The following is a 14479-nucleotide window of genomic DNA, read 5'->3' on the forward strand; positions in this document are numbered from 1 at the left end:
TAATCGCACACTTTAAGCGCAAAAAAAATCGAAAATGGAGGCGGCGGGTTTCGGAGCACCTAACCTACGTCTATAATGCGTTCTATCCCTAACAAATAAACCTCACGGCTAACCTAACACTTAAAACACTGAGACAAAAAATCTCGACTATACAGTAAGAGTACTTCAGGAATCAAAGCGATTCAGAAAATGATCTGATCCCCATTGAATCGGAAGTTATTTTATTATAACTTAATAATTAGAAGACTGATAAATTGATAGTAAGCGAATAAAAATACCGTTCTCTTAAAATTTGTGATATTTAAAATAAAATATGTATACACTGAAATCTCGCTTTCAGTCACCTTGTTTTCGGTCTTCATAGAATTGCTGGCTCCCGTCATTTCTCAGAGGAGCAGGGCGAGAGCGGTTGCGACAGTCAATTCGGAAGGGCCGCACTGCGCGAGTACTGAGGCAAGTATATTGCGCAACAGCATTCATTACAATTGGAAACGGTTCAGACGACCCTGACTTTCTACGCCCCCCACCCCGACCGAGTTCAGTCAAAGGTTATTTGAAGGTAACTTCCGATACTGAACTGAAAGCGTGAGTTTGCTGTATTTATTCTTTCCATATAGCATCTTTTATTTAAAACTACTCAAGTTTGAAAAATTCACAAATTCATAAAAAAATTAATCTATTAATTTCTGAAGGCTCAAACAATTAAAACTTAAAAGCTTTTAAAGTTCAACATTTTATATTCAATACATTATAATTAATAGATTCATACCTAAATGCTTTTATTCAATTTATAATCTATTTAAATCCTATTAAGGTTTATTTTAGTGTAAAATATTTCATTTTGTACCCATTCAATTTAAAATTATTAATTAGAAAAAGGGCGTTATTTTAATATTTAGCAATTTTTTTCCTTTTTATTACCGACGATAAATCGTGCATCATATATTGAAAAATAAACAATTTGAAATTAAATTATTTTAAATAGAAAGGTTTGAATCATCAAAATTTGAAAATACTAAATCCCAACTTTAAACGTTACAATTTCAATTATTTTATTAATTTTTTTTTTAATTTGCAAGTTAAAGTGTTGAATTTTGATGTATAGATAAAATTGAGTGATTATTAGTTCTAAACGAGTTTATATTAAAACAATTCAACTTAGCAGGATTTATGTATAAATAAATTTTAAATTTCACATTTCTAATTTTCAAAGGAAGGAAAGAAATTTTAGAAATTATTTCTTTTTCAAATCAGAAAAGGAACTTTTTCCCTTTTGTAATGAGTTGAAGGTGGGCAACGTTTGTACTTGAAACAATGTTATTAAGTTTAAAACAAGAACATTTTGATTTTCAATATTTTTTCAATTGAAATTTATTTATTTCTAACATTTTGATTGAGCTTAAAATTTTTATTCAGTGGGCGTGGACAAATTCAAGATTTTTAATCAGATAAAAAGTGAGACTTTTTATTTTTAATTTTGTGTAGAATTAAAAGAGCGAGTAGTTTTATTAATTACATTGAAATGATAACACAGGTTTATAGGTTTGAATTTTTTTAAATTGTTTAATTTGAAAGTAATAAAAGCTTCCATTTTTACGTGTAAATTATTGAGCGTTTGAATTAAGAATTTCGAAACACGAAATTTTTCAGGTTCGATGGTAAAATGTTAACATTCAAACAAGTTCTACGTTGAATGCTTTAATGTGCAGTTCCGTTTTGATTACTTCAAGTGACAAAATTTTCACTTTTAATTGTTTGCGTTTTTTAATATTAACAAAAATTCGCCAGAAATTTAAATAATTTATATAATTTTAGTGTAAAAAGCTTTCATTCTCAAAGGTTGTCATTAAAATTGAAGATGAAAAACATAAAAATGAAATAAATATATATTTACAAAGACTATGTCAGAAATTGAAACAAATAAGCTATCACAGGATTTATTTATTTCAATATAATACATGAAACTGGTTTCAGAGTTAGTTTTTCAATGTGATTAGATGTTTCTTTATCACTCGTTTTTTTGAAAATCTATTGTAAATACACTAGAACATTGTGCGCGTGATTCGCGGACTAATTGCCCTTTATTAAGAAAAAACTCAGTGTAACTTCCAACATTTTGTTGAAGATTTTACAAAAAATCTTACATGATTTGAGAGTGGTGCAGATGATGTGCAGAAGTTTTCTTGTTATAGCGAGAAAGTATCAGTAAATCCAATATGAATGTTAAAATTTTTTTCCAATTACACTAAACTCTCGCTTTTAGTCACCCCGTTCTCAGCCTTCCTAGAACTGCTGGCTCAAGCAGTTTCTCAGGGGAGCAGGGTGAGAGCAGCTGTGACATTATATATTATAGATATATATTCCAATTGAAAACACGTCAGGCGGCCCTCATTGTTTACGTTTCAATCCCCCCAAAATCAGTCCAAGGTTATTTGAAGGCAACCCCCGACACTTGACTGAAAGCGACAGCTTGGTGTACTTTTAGTTCTTTAAAATTTACATATTACTTTTTTTGTTTCTAAAATATTACTTATGTAACTATTTGATTACATTTTCAAGATTTTCGCTGATTGCAAATAGCAACTGAAAACCCTTTTTTGGTTGAAAATTCAACTAGTTGAATTACAGTTAAACTGATTTGTTAAAAATTCATTTTTTTGGTTGATGATTCATTATTTTAGTTGAAAAATTGTTTCTTGTTTGAAATTTAACTGTTTTGTTAAAATTAAAAACATTGGTATTTTTCCGAAAATTTAACTATTTCCTGTTTAGTTGAAAGTTTATCTTCTTCAGCTGAAAATTTAACTATTTGGCTGAAAATGTCAGTATTTTGTTCAAGCTTTGTCTTTTGCGTTAGAAAATTAATCTTCTTAGTAACTAATTCACCTTTTTGTTGGCAAATTCCTGGGACTTGTTGAAAATTAATTCTTTTTGTAGAAAATTAATTTCCTTAGTTCAAAATTCATTTCTTTGGTTTGAAATAAGATTTTTTAAATTAAAAATTGATGTTTTAACTGCAAATTTAACTATATCATGTTTGTTTGAACATTATACTTCTACAGTTGGAAATTAAACTATTTCTTTGGGAATTTCTGTAATTTGTTGAAACTTCGCCTTTAGTAGTAAAATAGATATGCTCTGGTGAGAATTCACCTTTTTCGTAGAAAATTAATTTTTTCCTTTCTTTAATTTTATTCTTTTTTTTACATTCTCATCATTTATGATATAGAGAGTATTTTCAAGGGATCTCGACGTTTCGAGACCCCCTGAATCCGAAAATCAAGTTTTTACGATGGCGTCTGCCTGTTCATCCATCCGTCCATCCGACCGAACGTCCGGCCTTCTGTCCGTAAACACGATAAGTCTCGAAAAAATGAAGGGATCAAATCCATATTTGGCACACTTTTTATGTTCTAAAAGGAAGTACCAGTTCGTTAACCAGCTGTTTTAAATAAAAATTCAAAAAGTAAGCGCACTTTGAAAATGGTTGAGACCACTTTTTTCCGAATTTGAAAATTCTATGCACGGATATTTATAGCTTTCAAAAGGAAAACAATTTATCCTTATGACTTTTTTCGATAAAACGAAAATTCTTAGAGTTATATCATTTTCAACATTTTTTGAATCAACCAAATATCCAAATTTTGAGAGAAAAACACACGATATGAAAATAAGTAAAAAAAACATTGCTTTTTGGAAGCCCTACAAGATTATCATAACAAATTTTTGGATTTTCTTGGAAAATCGAAAATTCAAATTTTGATTGCCCAACAAATAATGAAAAATAAAAATTCCACTGTATGGTAAAAATATGTAGGATACGAAAAAAGATGAATACAAAAATCGTAATCCAAAAAAAATCTACAGTTTTGTTAAGAATCTCTTGTTGATAGAAATGCGTACTTTTTGTTTTATTCGTGAAAAATAACATTGAAAATTAAAAAAAATTTAAAAATGTGTGGAAAAACAACGAAAGTTCAGAGAGAAAAAAAAAGATTCAGCAAAAACTGTTTACAAATATCTATTGGAAATTGAGCGCGCAGCACGAGTGTCACGATGAGAATGTGTACCTCAAAGCCTACACACCTTGAGGAACTTAATCTTTCGCCATACTTAATTAAGTAGACAATTCAGAATATGAAGACGCATACAAATACTGCCATCTAAAAGAGAACTTTTCGATAAAGTTTTATTCAAGCATTCCAAATACAAAGAATAAATATCCGAGCGCGAGATTCAACCGTCGCGCCCCCTAGGTGCGTTCAAACTTACGAGCGACGAGAATGTGTCCGCGAAGCGGCCAGATTTTTTGTGGAAAATTAATGTGTTTGATTAAAATTAAATTTTTTCGGTTGAAACTGATATTTTTTTAATCAAACACTTATTTTTTGTTGTTTAAGATATTAATTTTGTCTTGTCTACTTGGTCATAATCAATATTATTAAAATATTGATCAATTTTTAAGATTGTGAAAAAAACTCTCTCTAGCTCCGCTGGGATATGAGCCCAGGTCCTTCAGATTGCCAGTCTGATGCTCTACCAACTGAGCTACGGAGAGACGAGAACACATTCCTCATATTCTCCTTGCAAGGAGAATGTCAACGTTATTCCTTATACTTGTAAGATTTTTTCTTTCTAAACATGAAATTGATATTCTATTATTGATGTAGGTTTGTTGACCAGGGAAATTAATTAATAGTTTAAGATGTTAATTTTGTCTTGTCTACTTGGTCATAATCAATATTATTAAAATATTGATCAATTTTTAAGATTGTACAAAATCGCTCTTTAGCTCCGCTGGAATATGAGCTCAGGTCCTTCAGATTGCCAGTCTGTAGATTTAAATATTCAATTTTTTTTTTAAATTGATATTTTTCAGTGCAAAATTGAGAAATCTGTTTCAAAATTCATTCATTTTGAAATGTTTTGCTCTGTTGTTTTAAAGGATATTTGGAATGAACGCCATAAATTAAAATAAGTGTTTCCTTTTTTAGGAAAATATGAATAATTTATTTTTATTTGACCGGGGAAATTGAAAAACTTGACGGACAAAAAAAACAGAAAATGATCGGGAATTTGAAATCGTCAGCTGAACCGCCACTCTGGTAACTTATTACTGTCGTCATTACTAAACCAAATTTAACGTTTCAGGTAACGCGTTACTGACAGTGACTGGAGGTGACTTAGGTGCAAATTTTCTATTTGTCACCTTTCCTATTTCTGTTATCTTACGTCATTATTATTATGGTCATGGCTGCGTGTAACGAGATTTCGTTGCGAATAGGGGGAACGTGTAAAGGGGTTATTTGTACGGAAAATTTCGCTACAAATAGCCGCATTTGGTTTAATTTTCTGTGACATAATTATTTAAAGTTAACTAATCTAGATTTGGCAAGGAGATTGAAACAACTTTTTGTAATATAAATTATTACGCTACTCGCATTAACGTAAAACTTTAAACAAAGGAAAATAAAAAATCGGCCTAAATTGATTGCAGAATTTTTCTAATCATAAATTCAAAAATAATGAAATTTTGCATGTCCTATTTTTAAACAGAATAAAGCCATGCTGCTAATTTAAATGTAAAACAAACGAATCTCGGTTCCCATGAGTGGTTTCATGTTAGTACCACTGTAGATTGCTTTTTATGAGTCTTATTTCAATACCAGAAATTAGCCGTCAAATAATACTTTTTATTTACAGTGGAAATTGGTACTGTTGGCTTCCATCAATGACTAAGCATCCCTGAAAAATCTGATATAAAAGTCGATCGCATTTATCAGAGCGTTGCAGTCTTTTACTAAATTTTGACTATGAATTTAAAGGTACTGTCCTCAGAAACTGATTCAGTTTACGCAAAATAAAATTGAGCCTATCCGCAAATACTTTAAAAATGACGGTGAACAAGGTGTTATTCAATTCGGTCTTTGTCATTTTTATAATATGTGTGCAAGAACTCAAATCAATGAAATATCCAAAACATGATTACGTCTTTGGAAGATATAAGGAGAATGACGAACCTATACTTATTGAAGCGAACGCAACTGCACATAAACATACATGGCACCATGATAACGTGCTGACTTTTCTGGTTCCGATTCCAAGTAAAAAAATAAAGCAAAGATTTGAGGATAAATTTAAAAAGAATCCTCGATATATGCCAAAAATTTCCCAGATTATTGTTTCGGATCAAGGCACTGGTTCTGAGGATTGTGAAATTACAAGTGGCGGTATAGGACATACATTCGTCACGCTAAAATTTGTTAACCACAAGTATAGGAGTATCAAATACATTGTTACGTTGTATGGCCAATGAACCGAACTTAATTCTCACTCGTCTGTGAATATAAAATCTCTTAATTACGAAATTTATATTGGTGAAAAATGATATAATATTAAACTCATATCAATGAGATTGCTGCTCAATATTTAGAAAATAGATTAAAATTTTTTTTGGTTAAGTTGAATAAAATTTTATAAAGTGTAAATTAGAATACAAAAAATGTGGTTATTATTTTATTACTCCTGAAATCATTTATAACTATGTAGATATATTATGTTTCTCACATAATTAGGTTCATTCTTATTATTATTATATAATTAAGAAAAAAGACAGCATAATTCAGCATGGGTAGCTGCGATCAAGGTGAACCGAAAGGCGCTAATGCTCTTGATTCTTTTGTGTAGTTCAAGTATGCATAACATCTATTTTGAGACTAAAAATGGACTCGCTATGCGGCGATATTCTGATCACGCGCTACGCGCACGGCAGGCTTTTTACATAACTTGGTTCGACAAACTGAGGACTTTACGGCATTTCATTAAAATTTCGCTCCTAGTCATATACATTAAAAAGGGAAACTATTTGATGTAAAGATATACATTCTATTGATAAAGAATCTTTAAAATGAAATTCGTGATTCATTCAGCCATTATACAACTAGTAAATAAATATTATCTACCAGTTAGTTAAAATGAGACAAACAATTAGTTGCAGATTAAAGCAAAGAAAATAAAATATACCTCTCTAAATATTGGATTTGTACATGCCATTCATACTTTTTGCGCCAGCAAAAATGAATTCTTGCTACGTCCAAATTCTGTGGAAAGTCATCATCACTATCTACTAACACACGTGCTTACATGTATTATACAATTTATAAATATTATATATCTTTGACACATGTACAAAATTTAACTTTAATAATTGCATGAAATTGAAATACATTATTACATCTATATCGCGTTCCATACCTAACCAAGAAACATAAATATGCTATAAAGTTCGAGTAGGTCAGGCATCAGGGCTATTCAGAAAATGTGAGCTGATTCCCATTTCATCAGGAGTTATTTTATTATATTGTAAGAATTAGCAGGCTTATTTATACATTTATAGCAAGTAAATAAAAACACCCTTCTGTTAAAATATATATGATTTGAAAAAAAGAATATTTAATTTAATTGTTGCATTTATTATCTTTCATTAAAAATGATTGAAGTTTGAAGAATTCGTTTTTAAACATATGAAAGTTGTGGTTTGAAAACGATTTTATTCTGGAGGTTGTCTAATATTTTATGTGTTAATTTGAAGTTATTCATTATGGCCGCTGAACCGGGAAGCCAGGAAGCAACCGGAAAATTTGTTTGTGAATGGAAAAACCGAAAAATGACCGTGAATTTATTTATTTCTTGGGAATTTTGAAATTAAACATGTTTGATAAAAAAAGGATTTAGGATTATCAACTGTAAAAATAGATTAATTAATTGTTTCTAAACCTGAAATATAATTCGAGAGTGAAAATATGATCAATAATTGGTTCTAGAAAAGGATTCTGAATCTGTTCTAAATTAAACAAATTATAGATTATAACTTTAAAAATTAAATTTTTTCAAATCGAAAAAACTCTTAATAATTTTAAATTAATATATCATAATTAAACACTTTTATCTAGTTTCCAATTTAAATCAAATCCTATTTAAAGTTAATTTAGTCTAAGATATTCCATTTCTAACCCATTCAATTTGAAATTATCAATTTAAAGAAGAGTCATATCTTAACGTTTATAAATTTTTGCCTGTTTATTAAGAGTGGCAAATCTTAAATCATAAATTCAAAAATAAACAATTTGAAACTGAATTATTTGGAATAGAAATGCATGTTTCAGAAAAAAATCCAAACCGTCTGTAATTTTTGGACCACTAGGTAGAGAAGAAAAATAGATGCAATAATATTGCTTTTTCTTACACTTTGATCATCTTTGAATCTATGCACTGTAAACAAAATCTAAAGAGAAAAAATGTTAATTTTTGCAAGTAGAACAAGGATCTACTAACAAAATATCATTAAGGATATATTTATTTATTAGGTGATATTATTTAATCTAGTAAATGCAATATTTTACATAAAAAATTCAATTAAAAAAAGTCTCCATGGTAAGAATGGCGAATTCTTTTTCCTGAATGATATTTTTTAGTAGATCCTTATTCTACTTGCAAAAACATTTTTTCTCTTAGACTTTTTCTACACTGCATAGATTCGGAGATAATCAAACTTGAAGAAAAAGCGATATTTCAAAAGAAAAACGTCATAACTTTTAAACAGCTCTATAAAAATGGATCACGTCGCTGTTTTGTGTTCGATTTTTGCATTTAGCTTTCGTTAAATGAAATAAAAATTTCGGGTTCCGTCGGGAAATGGTTCAAAGACATTTTGCGGGTTTTTTTAAAAGCTGGTATTTTTTATAAATGAGACTCAAATGACAAGTCCTATCAAAAAATGATATAAAGAAATTTCCTCGGACATTTTAAAATGTAGAATTGCCCCTCTAAGACTTTTTCTCGTATCAAAACGTTTTTTATATCACATCCATAAGTCCGTTTTCTAGGGTCCTAAAAAACCACATAAGTGAGAAATTGGCTTTTGCTAGTTTGTGGCGCTAATTCTGATTTTCTTGCGGGTTTTCAATATACATTTTTTTATAATAAATGAGATTCTACTTTCCACAGATAATTAGAACTTTATATAAACGATTTATTATCATTTATTAGTAAGAATTAATTACTGATTAGTAATTAATCTAATAATAATCAATTTCTCAGCAATATTTAAGTAATAATTTTTATTTTACAAAAATTCCAAAAAATAAAATTAACTAAACAATGTTGATAAATATTCCACTGACGATATATTAGTAATTTTCAATACAACATTTTTGAAAAAAATTCCATTTGTTTATACAATTAAAAATCAATGAAATAATATATATTCCACTAGACCAATAGTAATAATTTTTAATGAAAAAGACGAGTTTTCAAAAAAATTGCTTAAACAAATTTAATTTTTATAAATAACAAAACATTAATGATACAACGTTAATAAACATTCCACTAGACTAATAGTAATAATTTTTAGGGAGAAACACGAATTTTCGAGAAAAAAATTATTTAAACAAATTCTATTTATTTAAATAATTGAAAATTAATTAACCAATGATAAGTAATATAACGCTAGACCAATATTAATAATTTCAAGTAAAGAAAGACGAGAATACAGTTTTTAAGGGTCGATTTCATGAAGAATTGACATTTTTGGTTTTAAGGGTAGTTTTCAAGTACACGTGGGGGTGTGTTAGGGATGTCAAACCGTATTTCTGAAAGATGAAATTTTTCGTTGAATAATTCTCTACAGTCCCCCATATTTTTCCGTGACACTTTTTCAAATCCTAAAAAATTATTCTAAAAACCCAAATAAGTGATTTTTCCCCATACATTTTACATGGGAAATTTCAAGTCAAAATCGGCACCTGTTAAAAAAAATAAAATAAAAAAATGAGGGAATTTCTTTTTTCGAATTTTGAATAAAAAGGAGGGGATCGTTTCCTGCTAGCATACAAAAAAAAATTTCCATGCATTCTTGGACCACTCTAATAAGCAATCTTAGGCCGAGGTACAGAAATAAATGTAACCTTTATTTGCTATAATGGTACTAAACATAATGTAGAAAAGTTCAGATTTAAAAAAAATTGAATGCGAAGCACAAGTTACGTGATGGGAATGTGTTCGTTAAAGCCGAAGGAGCTTTAACTAAAGAGGATTCACAATCACCAAATTACAGTTGTCGATGCTTTGACCTTTAATTTTAAAAGGCATGTGTACAAATGTAGGGGGAATTACAAAGACCGAGAATATAGCGTGAGGTAAACACATTATCAAGAGCGAAGCGCGTGAAGCATAAGTCGCGTCTAAGGCGCTCTCAAACTTGTAAGCGAAGCGAGCCGCGCGCGATGACGATGTGTCTGCGCAACAAGCAGATTTTTTCTAATGTTTTAACTTATCGAATGAAACTGTTATCGATTCTGCAACGTGAAATAGCAGAATTGTGACAAGGTTTATAATTTTATAAAATTTCAGGTAATTTTTTGTTTATACGCTTTCAAATTTATCACCATTTCTGGCGTTCTCGGTGTCTGGCGTTTGCATGAAAACTTATTGAGTGTAGTAAGTTTCAGCTTCTCATCTCGAACGAAAATGTACGTAGCATTCACGTCGCTTCGGCGTTGTCTCCTCGAAATTTGTAAATAAAATCGTGATTCATAATTAAAATGAATCTTATTTCAGTAATCAATTTGAAACCCCCACTTAGTGTACGGATGATTATTATTTTAATTTAATTTCTTTCTCTCTTTCTTCCTAATCTCCAATAATCACGTGGTTAAAAAAATAAAACAACTGCTAGGACATTCTAGCATCAATGATTGAAACTCTACTTCAATTTCCTGGAGAGAATTTCTTAACTTGATTTGACTTTTAAAGTTCACGGTATTCTTTACGATGAGCTTTAAAAGGCAAGTGAAGCTGCCAATCCTGGCTAATCAAGAAATGAATTTAACCTAAATAATTGAATGGTCGGGAATCACAAAATTTTCAAAATTCACTTTCTTGGCTATTTGTATTATCCTATCTGTCCTATGTTTCGTGCTTTTCTCAGAAAGAGAACAAATTTAATTGTACTATTTTTAATAAAATAAAAAAGTTCCTCGAAAGGCTATCTTAATATGTACTCGGTGAACATTTTTTCCGTTTTCCTGAAAAAATCTTCGTATACGGGGTAGCTCCTCATTGTTCCCAGTCATTCAATTGTTTAAACGATTTATTAGCATTAATTTTATTTTACTAATTATATTGTACCTATATTATTATATAATTTATATTAGATGTATATATTATATTTATATTCTTTTGGCGTAATGATAGAAAATTGCTGTTTAAAAAAAATATTTAACACTTTTCTATTAGTTTGAAGTAATAACGCAGCCACACAAAAAAAAGTGTGCGGATCTGGTAACAAGACACACATATTCCTATGGATTTTGGGGCGCTGAATTCAAATTCGGTATCATAAATTACCCATCACGTCATGGTTGAGCCATAGCCTCAAAAAATGACGAAAAATCATGCACTGCGGCAAATAAATTTCAAAATAATCCCAGTGACAACTGCGAAGGATCAACCCTTGCCTGATATCAATTTATTTAACATAACTTTACCCAACAGAACCTAAACTCACCAAACCTGAATTAACAAAAATTTATTGAACTACACGTAAAGCTCTGGAAGCATATTTTCCCAGTAGCAAATGTGTGCTACATCGAATGGGTCAACTCGAGCCTAACCTAGAAATAAATCTAACCTAGTCTAACCTAACCTAACCTCACGAAACACAATTAAACTGATTGTGTTGTCCCGTTGTGTTTGCGGTACCGTTTCATTCAGCTTCGCCTTAACCTACATAGAGGTTTAACCTATCCTAACCTAACAAAACCTGACCTAGCCTAACCGATTACGCTGACAACCCTGTCCTCGCGTACTTTCATATTTTAACATTAAGAGCAGTAAATGTCTGGAGTTTCGTAACCGCTTGTTGCTAGCATTATTCGCCTGTGTCTGTAACCAGAGCACCTCCACGTGGTGACGGTGGGCAACGGATCCACATTGGCTGAGTCCCTGGGTAAACGGCGTTCATGCCGTCATGGCAGACACAGGTAAAAAGTGTATTACGGTGCAAGGAAAAACCCCAGTATCGGCGTCTGGTCAGGGTGGGAAAGCGGGCTCTCCGACGTCGTCATCATGCAACCGTAGCTCTTCATCAATGGATCACTTGGTTGGTGTAGAGTTTCATGTTGTATCGTCTAAAAAATTCAAACAACGAAAAGTACCCCAAGTACTCTACACCAAACACATGGAAAAAAACCCGTTATTGCGAAGGACTGCTACTTATGCATGAATTCCGTCAAAGGGTTCAACGCCAAAAATAGAAATAACATTTCGTACATTAATGTGTGCACAGTCACAAGAGCAATCTAAATCAATAAAAATGCACGCCAGAATGATTTAAGCACTTTAGAAGATGATAGAATGGAAGTTGAAAGTCAACGTCATGGAGACGGTAGTGAAACCAGTGATCGAACAGAAAATAGTTCTGATGATTCCGATGAAAATGACGAAAAAGATGACGAATATGGCGTGCATAAAATGGAATTGAAGGCTCCAACATTAGTGTCGCAACTAGAACTGAATGATTTTATTAGAGATCTTGGATTACCGAAAGACGGCGTTGAATTTGCCGCTTCATTTCTAAAAAGAAGAAATCTTCTAGAGCCAAAGACAAAAGTTTCATTCTATCGCGACAGGGACAAAGAATTCAGAAAGTTTTTCGTTAAAGACAAAGAGACGTATTTAGTGTACTGCACTGACGTTAACGGACTAATGAACCACTTGAAGAAAAATGTGTACAGAGACGAAGAATGGCGACTTTTCATTGATTCGTTAAAACGCAGATTAAGGCTGTTTTACTGCATAACACGAATACTTACGCTCCTATCCCTATAGCTCACTTAACGGTCATCAAAGAAGAATATAACAATGTTAAAATGCTTCTTGAAAAAGTTAATTACACGAATCACAAATGGCAAATATGTGGTGATCTCAAAATCATAACAATGATATTAGGCCAACAATCGGGTTTCACGAGCGAGCCATGCTTTATATGCCTGTGGAATAGCAGAGCTCGAGCCAATCATTACAGCAAAAAACATTGGCCTTTAAAAGATTTATTCAAACCTGGTTCTCATAATATCATCAACCAAAGCCTCGTTGATCCAGAAAAAATTTTGCTACCACCCCTCCACATAAAGCATGGGTTCATGAAGCAATTTGTCAAGGCGTTAGACAAATATGGACAATGCTATAAGTATATATCCCTTAAATTCGCTAATGTTTCAGACGCTAAATTGAAAGAAGGAGTCTTTGATGGACCACAGATTCGAATATTGACAAGAGATACTAATTTCGTGAGCGACATGACGAAAATTAAAATGGGCGCTTGTGAAAGTTTTAAAGCAGTAAACGCAAATTTCCTCGGTAACAAAAAAAGGCCAGACTACGAGAATATTGTTGCGAAAATTATAAGAAACTACAAAACGTTAGGCTGCTTGATGAATTTAAAACTTCACTTTCTAGATTCCCATCTGGATAAGTTTCCAGAAAATGTTGGTGATTTCAGCGAAGAACAAGGGGAACGTTTTCATCAAGACATAAAAGTGATGGAACAACGATATCAGGGTAGATTGGACGAGGTCATGATGGCTGATTTTTGCTGGATGTTGAAAAGGGAAACGAATGTAGGTCTTAAACGTAAGCGTAACTCTTTGCATCGTTCCTTCGAAGAAAAAAGGACACGTTATATCAGGCAGAAAATAGACTGAATTAGGTCTATAAATCAATTTAATTACGATAAAAAGCAAGATAAAATATAAACACGAAAGATGGTATAAATATATCCCTTAAGTCTAAGAAAAGCAGAGAGAAAAAAATTTGGAATAAAACTCTTATTCATTTGCATGTTTAAGCTACAGTTCTACATTTTAATTGATACAAAAATTGTCAGGTTAATTGAAATAGGGTCAATTCTACTTGCAGTTCTAAGTTTCTTCAAATGAGTAATGTGCGTCTAAATTTTTAACCACCTGTAGTACAATGAAATGAATGTTATTGTGTTACAACGGGAACACTTAAGTTAAGTTGTGTTGCGTTAAGCAAAATTTCGTTAGGTTCTGTTAAGTTAGATTCATTTGTAGGTTAAGATCGAGTTAACCTATTAAATATAGCACACATTTAAGACTGAGAACCGTACGCTTACATAGCTACACGTGTGGTTGAATTTCATTCGGCTAGGTTAGGTTAGGTCAGGTTTTGTTAGGTTAGTATAAGTTAAACCTCTATGTAGGTTAAGCCGAAGCTAAATGAAACGGTACCGCAAACACAACGGGAAAACACAATAAGTTTAATTTTGTTACGCGAAGTTAAGTTAGGTTAGGTTAGGTTTTTTTAGGTTAGGATAGGTTTGACCTCTTTGCAGGTTAAGCCCAAGCTGATTCAAACTGTACCGCAAACACAACGGGACAACACAATCAGTTTAATT

At 31.4% G+C, this 14479-nt stretch overlaps 1 protein-coding gene and 1 non-coding gene across 2 annotated transcripts in view; both read right to left on the bottom strand.

Annotated features, from left to right (window-relative positions):
- Positions 1-14479, bottom strand: part of LOC117169596 (zwei Ig domain protein zig-8) — a 672873-nt gene that overhangs the window by 143699 nt on the left and 514695 nt on the right. The gene's annotated exons all lie outside the window — the stretch shown is intronic.
- Positions 4486-4558, bottom strand: Trnaa-ggc. The gene has a single exon. It is a non-coding gene; the product is annotated as a tRNA-Ala (tRNA).

The sequence above is a fragment of the Belonocnema kinseyi genome, chromosome 3 (genome assembly GCF_010883055.1).
Source record: "Belonocnema kinseyi isolate 2016_QV_RU_SX_M_011 chromosome 3, B_treatae_v1, whole genome shotgun sequence".
Lineage (NCBI taxonomy): Eukaryota > Metazoa > Arthropoda > Insecta > Hymenoptera > Cynipidae > Belonocnema > Belonocnema kinseyi.